The following is a 14,881-nucleotide window of genomic DNA, read 5'->3' as shown; positions in this document are numbered from 1 at the left end:
CAATTTATTTGAACCAAAAGAAGCTTGTACTTTAATTCTATTTCCCAAGGGAACTTTTTTTAAAAAAAATTATTTAACTTTACTCCTTTATTTATTCTAATTTGACCAGAGCGAGAAATAGAGAAAGAGAGGGAAAGAGAGAAAGCAAGCTGCTAGGTCCAGGAATTTTACCATGGTTGGCCATGTGGGAATCCAGTGCTCTTAACCATGCCACCTTTTGGCCCCTCAAGGGAACTGTCTGAAGTATCCTAGTGAGATAGGCAAGGTAGCAATGGGCGGCTAGCCCCAAGAAAATAACAGGACACATGCCACATCAATCACAACTTATCAGGAGTTACAACCAGATCTTTTGTGAAAATGCCTTCTTCACATCCTGTTCCTGCTGCCAGGAAGGTGAGGCAAATCCTGTTTTTTTTACTTTGGTACCTAGGGAAGACACATAGGGATGATTGTAAATTTCCCTCTTAATATTCCTCATAAATGCAAAAAGACCCAACCAGACATTTTGGTCAACATCCTGATCCCCACTGGGGCAAAAAAATTAATTGGACAGTTCATCCTATCATCATGGCTCAAACTGGGCATGCGCAGTTAAGTAATCAAATTCCTCAAATTCTTCACCTGTGAGAGAGATGCCCAAGCACAAGAGAAATCCAGAAAATTCAAACAAAAAACATAAATACTATGACAGACCTCCCACTGTTAAATATTCATTATCACCTCTGGTAATAAAAATAACACCTAACCAGTTCTAAACGCAGTTGCCACCTCCCAACCTGCCCACCCAAAAGTATTTTGGGTGTACTTCTTTTCTAAAATCTTTTTTATTCCTATTCTCTTTTCTACCTACTTTTATTGTGGTTGTGGCTTTATTTTGAGTATAGGGACGGGTCTTTAATTTTAATGATCTGGGCCCAAAGAACCAAGGATTTTACACAAAGCAGCTCAGCACTCTCCCATCCTATGACATTGAGTACGTAGCATATTTTCTACCTGCTTTTCTTATATTTTTCTCCTCTTTTTCCCCTAATATATATTGTGAAAATTGATAAAGCCTGTCAAAATGAAAACTTTATTAGGTGTATTTATTACATAAATATGATATTTTAAAAATTAAGTAAAAAAAAACCTTGCATGTATTCCATGCTTTTAACTGTTTTTAGGTTGGAGGTAAAAAAGAAAATTAAATTTTTTTTATTTTTTAGAATTAGGTAGTTATATTTTATAAAAAGTTTTCTAAGAATTAGCCAGGTTTTTAATAACTTTAATAACTTAAAAATTGTTATTTATTTTGAGGCTTACTAGTTTTAGGTTACTGTTTGCAGTTTTTGAGTAAAATTACATGGATATTGATTATTACCTTAATGAGAGAGACAGATAAATATTTGACAATAAACAACATAATTTTAATAATGCTAATGGCTAGACTGTTCAGTAATAAATGAAAACCTTGGAAATACAGAATTTTCAGAAAATTATACCTGATTGATTAATTGTGAATAAGACATTTGTGAGAGCAAATAAAAGAAAAAGTATTAATGGTCTTCAAAAAATATTTCATGAGAAATAAACATTATGAAAAAACTGTGCACCAAAAAAACCTTTTTTTGGTACCAAAATAAATTTTCCCATCAACTTTTTGAAGCCCCCTCTTGTAGGATGGTGAGATAAATTGAAAGTGATTATTTTCTCTTTAATGTTCCCAAATTTAATAAGTTTGCTCTCAGTATGTCATACAGAAATCCAAACTGAATCAACACCCACAAATAAGCAAGCTTTTATACCTTTGCTAGCAAGCATAGAATGTGTGCTCTTCGTAGAAGCAGGCTGATGATTATTTTATACACTAAATTTCTCATAAACATTGATTTTCTTGAGGCCACAGAGGCAGTGTAAAGCGAAGAAATGATCAGAATTAATAGATAGGAGAAAAATTATACACAAACAGAAAATATTGCTATTATGGGAAAAACTAAACATTTTATCCTAAAATATCCATTGCAGTTACATATGCCAAAAAGGTTCTACAAGTAATTGGCCATCATTTCACTACACTTTGCTAATAGAGATTTCACTCAAGATTGCTAGGGCTCTATGGTGAGATTACAGAATTCCCAGGGTACACGATATTTAAATCTAAAATAAATTGTGTGTGTGTGTGTGTGTGTGTGTGTGTGTGTGTGAGAGAGAGAGAGAGAGAGAGAGAGAGAGAGAGAGAGAGAGAGGTGGGCAAATGCAGTGGTGAGTGGAGGACAGGAGCTGAGCCATGTCTGCACCTTTCCTTAGCATCTAGCAAAGCTCAGAAGACCAACCTGAAGGAGGGCAATCAGAAAAGAGACCAAGTCCTGGATTTTATATCTATTTACTGCCCACTCTCACAAAGCCATGCTCTTAGTAGCAAACACATAAAACTCTTGGGACTAGAAAGGAAATAGGTAATGTGGAGTTCCTGCACATTACAGCATATGTTTCTTCTCATCAGGGAAAGTAGTCGGCAAAGGAGGAATGCAGGAATTTGTTTTCCAGCAAGTGAACCCAAGGATTTGAGTTAGAATTAAATGCAATTGAACCTACAATAAAGACTATATCAAATCAAAAAAGAACAAATGAATACTAATTGTGGGAAGACTACTTAGCTCATTTCATCTTTTATTTGGTTCCAATCAAAATTTGTAGTATTATTTCTTTTTCCTATTTAATTATTATCCTTCCTCTCCACATACCAGATATTGCTCATATATTAGGCCAACAACCAACTTAATTGTCAATCTTGTTACAGACTACGAAGGAAGAGGTTACTATACAGTTTCCAAGTCTATAGAAAATAGTCAGTTTTGCCATATTAAGAACTAATTACTTAAATCATTTCAAGCTACCACATTTTATTACAACTTAAACTTTGAAGTAATTTCTAGACTTTTTTTTTTTACACTGTGTGTGTTATATTAATGGCACCTAGAGATGAAAGAAACAGCTGTTGTAGTCTACATTGGAGAGAAATGGTTGTAATCATTTGACCAGATGGATATGAATAAAAGAACAATCTGGATAATCTTGAATGTGTAAAATCCAAAAGCATTGATGAATTTCATTAGGCACCAAAATCCCCAAAGTACAGAAAGTCTGAATTTAAAATAAAAAACTCACAAACATTTGGATCACTCAGGAAGAGACCAACAGGTGAAAATAATTAATTTTGACTCAATTTTCCTAGTTTACTTTGAAAATAAGATTAAATTTTTTTTTTGAGAGGTTTTTGCTATAGGGCGTGTGCACTCGCCAGACAGACAGAGACAGAAAGCGAGAAATCACCCCCTGGGGGGATGGCCACGCCGCAATCCCTTCTCCTCCATTCTCCTCTCCGGATCTTGGGCACGCACGCACACAAGCCCTGCATGAATTTTAAGCCACTGGGTCCAGGACGTGAATCGCAGTCGACTACATGGGAGTCCAGCGACATAGCCATTACGCTAACTGCTGGTTCGGAAAATAAGGTTAAATTTTGAAACTAAGTCATCTGATTATTATGAGATATAACTGCTTTTATATCAATCAGTATTATAAAAAAAAAGGAAAAGGAAAATAATTCAAGTGGTTGAATTGTTTTATTTTACCTTATTTTTCATATAGACAATTGAGTTTATTTTGAGTGAAAAGAATTTATAATGAAAATATATATTAACTTAAAATAATGTTCATATTTTAGGAACACACATGTTTTCGTAAGGCCTTAATATCATCCATTGCTTAAAAAACACTATTGCATGCAAAAATAAATTAAATATATTGTGATTAGATGTAGTCAATTGACAAATATTTAAACTTAATAGGCTTATTGTTTTTAAAAAAATACAACATGGAGTATACACACACACACACACACATATATATATATTGCTATAGGGCATGTGCACTGAGTGGAAAGAGATGGAGAGAGAGGGAAAGTAAGAAATCACTCCTCTTCCCCCATCTCAGAGGGATGGCCACCCCTGCAAACCCTTCTACTTCTATGCCATTCTCCTCTTGGGAATTTGGGCTCCCACACACAGGCACCTGGCTTGTTTTCCAAGTTGCCAGGTCCAGGACTTGAACAGTTCAGTCAGCCATGTAGCCTTAACCATCACACCATCTGCTGGCCTTGAGCTCATAATTTTATAGAAGAATAACAATAAAACAAGGTTTGCATGCCCCATAGGGAATGATTTCTCACTCTCACCCCCCCCCCCCAAATCTCTGGCAAATTAAAAAAAAAAAAAAAAAAAAAAAAACAGAGGTTTGGTATGGTATGCTTCAACAAAATTCTTAATAGATATATCTATCGCATGTCTCCCTTGAACTCACATGTTCTATCAGTTACAGAGTTACTTCCTGTATAGCACTTTATTCTCTTCTTCCGCATTTGTTTGTGTATTATAAATATGATCAAAATTTTCCATTATCAATAAAAATCTTCCCTTGGTATTCCTTTGTTCTCGGACTCCTATACTAGTTATTTATTTAGCATCAAGCTTCTTTAAAAAGTATGTTTCCTGTTTAAAAAAAGTCTTTTGACCTTTTGTCTAAGACATATATAGTTTTGCAATTTGATGTTCATTGTCATCAATTAAGACTCTTTTTCAGTAATCTCTTAGTATTTTACATTTTTTTTGAATGCCTTTATCAAAAGTAGGTCATATTTTTTCTTTGCAAATTGCTTTTGTGGTTGACTCCTATATTTGCTGGTAACCTGTCAGGTATAATTCACGGCTACATAATTCAAATGGCTTTAAACATAAAAGAAAACAATTAGCTCATATAATGAAAACATCTTGGAATCTTTAGGGATTCAAGCACTGTTAGAACCAGTTGGTATAATAATTCCACCAAGAGGCTATTTAGTTAATTAACAAATAGGCCACTGGTACCACCTGGTTTACCTTCTGTGATTCTAAAATCCTAGTAAGTGTACCATGTTCCTAGTTTACCCAGTATAATCCCTTGGTAAAATGTCATGTTTGGTAGCTGTGACTTTGGTCAGATGTCCATCTCTCTAATGGACCTAGGGGACAAGAACTGAGTAGAATAGTGAATGCTGTATACCCACATGCCAGTCTTTGGCCACATTATCCACTTCAAAGGCTAAAAGGTGCCATCTGAACCACATGGAAAGTGCTTGGAAAAATCCACTGAAAAAGGAAGACCTGCATGCAAAGACCTTGTTTTCCTCTGGAGAAAGATCCTTTATGTATAAATGCCTGACATATATTTCTACCGAAATGTTCCACCAGCATCTTAAAATCAGTATGTCCAGAGCAAAGCTTATCATTTTTCTTCTCCTAAACTCCAAATTCATTAATATTATTTTCTTATTTAAAATCTGTAAAAAGAAATAACCCAGGCCTTCATGTTAAAGTCCAAATTCTTTACAATGTCTTTAAAATATCTAAATTTCCAGTTTTATATATACCATTATGTCTCATAACTGACAGGACAGCTCACTTTCAGGTCATATGTGGAATCATTCACTTCTGGAATACCAAATGTGCTCTATTATTTCTAAGGTTCCCCACATTATGCTTACCCTTCTCCTTACTCCCTAAGTCTATTATGCCTTCTCTACTATTTTATGAAAGTTATGGTATGACCTTTGAAGTCTTGCTCTAAGTTTCAATCCCTACCTCAACAATATATAAGCTATTTAGCCTGGGGAAAATTTCAGAAATATTTTATAGACGTTTTTTCATTTGAATAATATATTGTCTTGGGTTGGCCCTGTAGTATAGTGATTAGGTACTGTGCATAGAGAGTTACATTCCACATGGCTGACCACAATTTGAATCTCTGCCACAGTGGCTTGAAATACATAACAGGTCTAGACGCATGTCCCAAATCCTGATGTCATGAAGGAAAAAGGACTGTGTTATGACTGAGCCCCATTGAAGTGTCCTCTCTCTCCCTCTTTCTGGTAAACACATGTGCCCTCTGCATGTGTAATGTATATAATATATATATATATATATATATATATATATACACACACACACACACACACACACACACACACACATATATACACACACACATATATATATACACATGTATGTGTATATATACACACATATACATACATTATATATTACATACATATTTGTTAAAAACTATTTTCTTTGTTTAATTTGTTTTTCTAGTGTGCATACAATGTGTAGCCCAATTACTTCCACATAGAAATTAATCAGAAAATACTTAATATTTGTATTGTTCCTTTGTGAATTCTGTGAAAATAGGATCAATATCTATGACTATTATCCCAACATTTAGCAAAGATCTGTAAAAGAATAAGAAGTCAAATCAATTCTCAGTATATACATATTAACGGCAATTCATAATGTTGCTAGCAGCTAACCTACTCAGGTTTAAAATATAAGCTCACTGGGGCCAGCAGGTGGTATGGTGGTTAAGGGCTAGACTTCTACATTGTAGAGTGTGGATTAGAGAGTCTGGGTCCCAGCAGCTCTAGAAGGTGGGCTTCCTGAGGTGTTGGCTGTTGCAAGGCAGGGCCTGATGGTGAAGGAAGAGCTGCACCTGGAGAAATAGAGCCGTGGGTGAAAATCAAGTCCTCAGAGGACCGAAGTGATAGCAGCACCAGGGGTTGCCTCCTCCTGGTATGGCTATAAATTTGTTCTGAGGCAAAACAGCTGTTAAAGGTGTGGAAGAGGAGCCAACAGACGGCATAGTGGTTACATCACTGGATTTGAACATGGCCGACTGTCGTTCGAATCTCAGACCTGTAGCTTGTAATCACACTGGGCATGAGTGTGTGCATGCCCAAGACCCTGGAAGGAGAATGGAGAAGGGATTGCGGCATAGCCATCCCTCCAGGGTGGGGGTGGTTGTATTTCTTATTTTCCCTCTAACAGTCTCTCTCTCTCTCTCTCCCCAGCAAGTCCACATTGCCTAAGGCCAAAACCTCTCAAATAAATAAATAAATAAAAAAGTATGGAAGAATAAAAGTTTCCTACACAGATGAGCAGGCATATTAAGATGGTCAGTATTTGGTCACTGGGACTGTTGATGGACTCATTCAAGTATAGAACTTTAATATTAGAAAGGTCGGGAAGGATCTCAGCATCAGGCCCAGGATAACCTTACAATGATGGATAATGCTGTGCTCTGCGTGTTTCAGTAGAGATACAGAAATGTTAGTAACTGGGACCCAAGCTGGAAAACTCAGCATGGAAGATTCAGGCATGGAAGATTCAGAATGGACTGTGTTTAAAGAGATTGGAAAGCGCACACAGTAAAGGTCTCACCTGTCTAAACTTTTCTGAGGAGAGCAACCAGATCCTTAGTGCCTCTTCTGCCTGAACAGACAAAATTCACGGTTTAAAATCTGGGAAAAATCTTAATGGAATTTCATGGCCAGTCCTCCTCTGTTAATGAAGCAACATTTACATAAGATGAACATCCTGTTACTCGTGCGTCCTCTGATGGCACTGTAAAGATCTGGAAATATGAAGACCCCAGAATGTCCCAATACTTTTAAATACTTAGGCAGCATCATGGAGACAGACAATACTGTCAACAGTGTGATTCTGCTTCCTAAAAACCCAGAACACTTTGTGGTGTACAACAGAAAAAACCACAGTGCTCATGACGGACATGCCGGGGAGGACTGTCAGAGGCTTCAGTGCTGGTTAAAGTGTTGACCGTTTGCTGGGCCCTCTCTGCCCATGGTGACTGGATCTCTAGTGTGTGGGAGGACTTGTGCTTTATTTTCAGCACAGTCACTGGCAAAATGCAGAGAACATGGACAGTGCATGAGAAGGACGTGATTGGGATTGTGCATTACATTTATCAGAACCTGTTTACCACCTACAGTGAAGGAGGACTCCTAAAGCTTTGGAAACACAAATTCAGGTTTTCTTGTTAAAGTAGCTTTTGAAAGCATGTACTTAAACAAAGACATAGCCATGTGTTCCCCACTCCCTTTTTTTAAAAGCCAGCTTTTTTTTCTTTTTCTTCTTTCTTTCTATCTTTTTTTTTTTTTTTTTTTTTGAGATAGAGAGATTTTTGCTATAAGGCATGTGTGCTCATGGGAGAGACAGAAGGGCACATATGCTTGCTAGAGAGACAAAGAGAGACAGAAAGTGAGAAATCACCCTCAGGAGGTATGGCCATGTTGCAATCCCTTTTCCTCCACTCGCCTCTCAGGATCTTGGACATACACGCACACACACCTGGCATGAATTTTAAGTTGCCAGGTCCAGGATTTGAACTGAGGTTGACCACATGGGAGTCCAACGACATAACCATTATACCATCTGCTGGTCTCCAAAGTCAGCTTTTCAAAACTAATTATCCGAATTAGCTGCGAGAATAATTTTGTGAAAATTCATATTTGAGGAGCAGTTAGTCTTTTTTATATATTTTTAAGGGATTAGTTACGTAATGATTTCATTCATCTTCCACCTGGAGAATGAAATACTGATATTTGTAGGCAAAAATTGTACTCTTGATTCTTTGAAATTCTGATTAAAATGTGCCTCCCATAGTAATGCTTGAATAAGGAACTATCCTGTATTCAGCAGCTGTATTCTGTTCATTCATGTTTTTATTTAGAGAGATTTTTGCTATAAGGTGTGTGTACTCACTGGCAAGACAGAGAGAGAAAGTGAGAAATCACCCCTGGGTGAAATGTCCACAGCACAGTCCCTTCTCTATTCTCCTCTTGGGATTTTGGGTATGCACACACACACACCCAGCCTGAGTTCCAGGCCACTGGGTCCAAGACTTGAACTGCAGTCGACCACCATGTGGGAGTAGGTTTCTTAACCACTACATCACCTTTTCTTTTCTTTTCTTCTCCTCTCTTTTCTTTTCTTTTCTTTCTTTTTATTTATTTATTTGTTTTTTTAATGATACCACTAAACTTCACATCTTTCTGGAGGGAAAAAAAGAAAGAAAATAATGCCCGGCATTTGTGCAAGTGTGTCCAAAATCTTCAGAATGGAGAAGGAATTGTGGCATGGACATATCCCTAGGAGGTATTTTCTCACTCCTCCCCCACCTTTGTCTCCCCCTGGCAAGTGCATATGTCTTATGTCAAAAACCTATAAAGAATAAAATTATCAAAAAAGCTTATATATATATATATATATACCTGATTCCTTCATTGTGTTTGATTTGTCTCTCTCCATTCAGATAATCTGCCAGTTCCTAGCTATTTCCCATATGGAATCTTTTGTTTCAGCTTCACATTTCTACCATCACCAACCCAAGTTAGTTTAATATTCTCTCTTATCTGTTCTATTGTCCCTAAATTGATTTACTATAACAGTTTGTCTCACGTTCTTTCTTTCCATAGGAAAAGCCAGATCACCCTTCCAGAGGAAAAGATTTTATCATGCAATTCTCCTACATAAAATCTTTTGTTTATAAAGGCCAAACGACATTTCATCAATTTAATACCATCTGTAACCTAGCCCTATTTCACCTCTACTATTAAATGAACACCCTCTGTTCCAGATTCTTTTCTATGTAAATGACTCTAATTTTTCATTCTCTTGTGTCTCTTATTTTTTTGTCCTGAGTAGTTAATAAAGAAATAAATGCCTCTTTTTTTTTATTTTTATTTCCATGCATTCAAAAGCCATCTATCCTTCTAAGGCATGCAAGAGTATACATACTCCACAAAGTCTTTTTTTAAATTATATCAATTAAACCCTTGTAATTTATATAGAGTTGCTTTATTTAAAACTTTCACAAAACACATAAAGAAGAGCTTGAGTTTAAGATATGAAGCTATATAATTTATCTTTTGACTTCTTCACAAACTTATTTTAGTCACATATCTTCATCTAAAGTTATATAATTTATCTTTTGACTCATTTGCAAATTTATTTTACTCACGTATCTTCATCTTCATCTCACAGTAACTCCCTACGACAATGCTTATAATTTCATTTATGGAGTAATTGAAACATGACACAAATTGTTGATGATCCTGACCTAGGAAATGCATCTTTAAAATAATAATAAGGGACCAGCAGTTAAGGTAATGGCTATGTCGCTGGATTCCCATGTAGTCAACCATGATTCGAATCCCAGACCCGGTGGCTTAAACTAATGCTGGACACATGTGCGTGTGTGCCCAAGATCCAGGGAGGAGAATGGAGGAGAAGAGATTGCAGCATGGCCATCCCTTCTGGGGGGGGGGTGATTTCTTGCTTTCTATCTCTCTGTCTCTCTCTGTCTTTCTAGTGAACGCACACGCCCTATAGCAAAAACGTCTCAAAAACAAATGAATAAAGGACTAGCAGATGGGATAATGGTTAGGTCGCTGGACTCCCACATAGTCAACTGTGGTTTGAGTCCTGGACCTAGCAGCTTAAAACTCATGCTGTGTATGCATGTATGCATGCCTAAAATCCCAAGAGGAAAATGGAAAAGGGATTGCAGCATGGCCATACCCCATGGGTGGTGATTTCTCACTTTCTGTCTCTGTATCTCTCCAGTGAGTGCATAGGCCCTACAGCAAAAATCTCTCTCTCTAAAATAATAATAATAATAAATAATGCAAAACAAAGATATGGCTAGTTCTGTTTTTTTCCCTAAAATTTAGTACCTGTGTAGAAGGGCAAAAAAATGTATTATTCTTTTTTCATGTGATCACACTCCATATTATACATGTGTACATATATTATATAGTAATATATATTGTGTATTTTATATTGTGTGGCCAAAGCATAAAAATTTTATTCAGGGACCAGCAGTTGGCATAATGACTATGTTGCTGGACTCCCATGTAGTCAACGGCGATTTGAGTCCTGGACCCAGTGACTTAAACTCACACCAGGTGCATGTGCGTGCATGCCCAAGATCTCGAAAGGAGAATGAAGGAGAAGGGCTTGCGGTATGGCCATCCCCTCTGGGGGTGTGATTTCTCGCTTTCTGTCTCTCTCTTTCTAGCGAGTGCACGGCGTGTATAGGGTGCCTATATCAAAGTCTTCTCCCCCCAATAAAACCTTTTATTTATAAAAAATAGCCTTAAATTCTTGCTAGATTACTAAATAATTATAGCATATCAGAAATTCATTTTAACTTTCCAAAGGTTAGTTTTCTTAATATCAACTGCTGGCATAATTACATATATACTAACTATATCACAGTACTTATTACAAAAGGTAAGTAAAATTTAGCTAAATGAATTTGAGAATATTCACAGATAATTTGACAGTAAAATCAACAATATTAAACATGTCCAATTTACATGTCATCTTAAAGACTCTACTCATTGTGTCAAGTTAATCATGTGAACAATTGTACCTAACTCTGTAGTATTATTCTACACTGAATTAAGATATCAGTTCAAACCCATTTTGGATTAAGATTGCTTAGAATGATTTTATTCTAAGTAGGGTTCAACAAAATCATTAATGTGTGAATAACACAAAATGTCAAAAAAGATTAAAGTCTCTTTTCAATTTTTGATATTGGCAAAATATATCATGAGAAGACCAAGTGCTTATATAATACTTAATGAAGTTCACTTTTGAGCAAATCAAATATTGGGTTGAACTGAACTTTTAACCTATACTAACTGCTATCAACCTTTGCCAAAGAAAACTAGTGGTTCATTATTGACTATAAGCCATTATTTCAAAGCTAAGCATTTCCTGTAATTTTGCATATATTGCTTTTGCTAAATGTGGTGAGGGCTCTTAGGAACTGGGATATGCCACCTACGATCATAAAAGAAATGAGAATGTAATAACCTCTAATGACAAGAAAAGCTCATTATGTCTACAGTGTTGCAGTACCTTTTTTTTTTTTACTAAGGTTTTAAAATTTCTTCTATTGCTTTCATTTTTAAATATGCAATTTTATTCTTCCCTATGCCATTTCTTTCCTTTGTCTAGTTTTTTTCTCTTTTGACCCATTGTGTTAAACAATTCTTGCAGAAGATAATTTGTCATCACTGTCATAATGAATTCAATTTTCCTTAACCCAGACCTGGCCATGTCTTGCTATATTGCAAAGGAAACTACCTAAAAGGCTAATAGGGACACTATTAAAAAAGTGTGACTGGATTATTATAGCTTTAATTAGATCAGTCAAAATTCTTATGAATACTGCTCAGTAAAATATTCTTTAGTAGAGGAAATTAATTATTTTTTAAAAATCCCTATTTAAGAGTATAGTCTTATTACTGCTAAATATAAAAGCAAAGAAGTTCAAAGTATGCAATCAATTGTGTTGATCTTTCCCTTTCTACCACATTCTAAAACTTGCCAGTGCAAAGTATTCTAAATCTTTTCTTGATGATCCACTTTAATATCTAATAATATTTATAGAATCACCTTCTCTCTCGCTCATATTATGCATATTTCTGTTTAGAGGTATAAAAATATGTTGGATACCTACTTTATTGAAAATCACTATGTAATTTTGTTACAGGATTTAATAATTTAATGATCATGCTTTATCAGTTATTTTAGGAAATACTTCTAAATGAATTCAGAATGATTTAAACATTATTTCCTGCTCTCAGTCCCTGAGCAGAAAATAAAGTTAAATTACTGGAACCAAATTTTTGAAAGTCAATCAAGAATCTGTGGTAGACAAATATATTAAAAGTGTCTCATTTTTCTTTTTTTGTTTGTTTGCTCTTTTTGTTTGTTTTTAAAAAGAATTATTTATTTTATTTATTCATTCATTTTATTTTAATTTGACCAGAGAGACACACACACACACACACAGAGAGAGAGAGAGAGAGAGAGAGGGAAAGTGAGAAAGCAAGCCCCCAGGTCCGGGACTCGAACCGTGGTTGGCCATGTGGGAATGTCCAGCGCCTTAACCACCACTCCACCTGCTGGTCCCAAAAGTGTCTCATTTTTCAAGTTCTTTAAAATACAATTGTTTTGAAGAACATACAATGGCATGAAAATCAAAATTAAAAACACAGTATCATTGGGCCAGCAAGTGGCACTGGATCCCATATAGTCAACTGTGTAGTTGTAGTCCTGGATCTGGTAGCTTGAAAATCAATGTGAGGCATTTGTGCATGCTAAAATGCCAAGAGCAGAATGGAGGAAAACCATGGCCATTCCCTCTGGGTAGTGATTTTTCACTTTCTCTTTCTCTCTGTCTCTATCTGGTGATCGCATGTGCCCTACAGCAAACAAAGAAGCAAGCAAACACCTAAAATATTATTTCTAAAAAAAAAAAAAAAAAAAATTCTAATCATTTAAAAGAATAATAGTTATGCTCTGAATGAAAGATGTAAAAAAATAAAGTTGAGGATTACAAAATAATGAGAAAAACAACCAAGAACTTTAGGTAAAAACACACTGTTTATGGATTAGAAGAATCAATTAGTAAAATTTCTCTCTTCAAATTGATGTGTAAGTTTAGCATTATATCTATCAAAATTACAAGTTTTGAAAATTTATTTTCTGATATATATATATATATATATGTTGTTATTTTCCAGAAGGCCAAGGACATACAGCAGCTAAATGATTTTCACAAAAAAAGGAAGGAAGTCGAGGTTTTCTCATGCAATTAACAAGGCTGAAGTTTACTAAATAGCGATGGCAATGACAGCAGTGCGGCAGGGAGAAGACACATAGATGTATAGAGCAAACTAGAGAACCAAGAAATAGACCACAAAACTGACTTTTGACCAAGATGCAAATGAAATTCAATAAAAGGATAGTCCTTTCAGTAAACGATACCAAAACATTTTTACGTACATAGACAAAAAGATGAACTATAGATCGAACCTCACGCCTTACACAAATTTAACTAAAAATGGATCATGAACACAAGTGTAAAACACAAAGCACAAAACTTTCAGAGGACAAGGTGGAGAAAAAAGTTTCAGGGCCAAACGTTAGGCAAACAGTTCTTAGACTGGTACAAAATTCATGACCTGTAAAATGAAAACGAATTGATAAATTAGACTGTCAAAATAAATAAATAAATAACTCCACAAAAGACTGAGTAAGGAGAATGCAAAAGCAAGATACCTAATAGAAGCATTTATATGTAATCTGCACCTCTGACAGAGAATTTGTATCAAGACCATAAAAAGAACTTCAAAATATAACATCTATAGCAAACCACCCAGTAAGTAAATGAGAAAAATACATGAACAGACATTTCACGGAAGAGGACATACAGATGTCAAACTAGCACATGAAAAAAATGCTCAGTGTCATAAACCATGAGAAAAATAAAAATTGAGTCACAGTAGAATATCACCACATACTGATTAGAAATAAGTATTTAGGGGCAGCATAGTTGCTGAACTCCTACATGACCAACCATAGTTTGAGTCCCAGATCCTGTGTATTGAAACTCATGCTGGGTGCACGCGCCTAGAGTCCCAAGAGGAGAATGAAGAAGGGACTGTGGAGTGGCCATCTCCCCTAGGTGGGAGGTGGTTTACTTTCTTTCTTTTTGTAGCTCTCGGTCTCTCTGGCAAACACACACATCCTATAACAAAAATTTCTGTAATTCAAAAACAAAAAAAGAAAAGAAAGAAATATTGTGTACACATACACATGAAGGAGGGCATTTGACAATTTCATGGAAACATAGAAGTAAATTACAAGTTTACTTTGGAGCAAAAATTTTTGAAAATCTATACATAGTTTTTTATAATTTGCAATTTCCATAGAATTTTCAAAGACCTCTCACATATATTAGCAATGATATCACCAAATGCTGGTGAGAACTTAGAGAAAGTGGGCTTCCCTATATTATTGAGGGGTCTGGAGTTTTCTTCAAAACTAAACTCCAGATTAGAATCTGGAGATTTCTTTAAAACAAAATGTACACTTAGCAATTACTCTCCTGGACAATTATCTTTGAGAAATATCAAACAGCATGCACATAA

The 14,881-nt window shown here is 35.6% G+C and overlaps 1 pseudogene; it reads left to right on the top strand.

Annotated features, from left to right (window-relative positions):
* The first annotated feature begins 305 nt into the window (after nucleotides 1-305).
* On the top strand, nucleotides 306-7,909 carry LOC102473793 (WD40 repeat-containing protein SMU1 pseudogene; annotated as a pseudogene).
* Nucleotides 7,910-14,881: the final 6,972 nt, after the last annotated feature.

Source organism: Tupaia chinensis, unplaced genomic scaffold, assembly GCF_000334495.1.
Source record: "Tupaia chinensis unplaced genomic scaffold, TupChi_1.0 Scaffold143696_1, whole genome shotgun sequence".
NCBI lineage: Eukaryota > Metazoa > Chordata > Mammalia > Scandentia > Tupaiidae > Tupaia > Tupaia belangeri.
The sequence above is the reverse complement of the archived record's forward strand: the minus strand, read 5'-3'. Positions and strand labels throughout refer to the sequence as shown.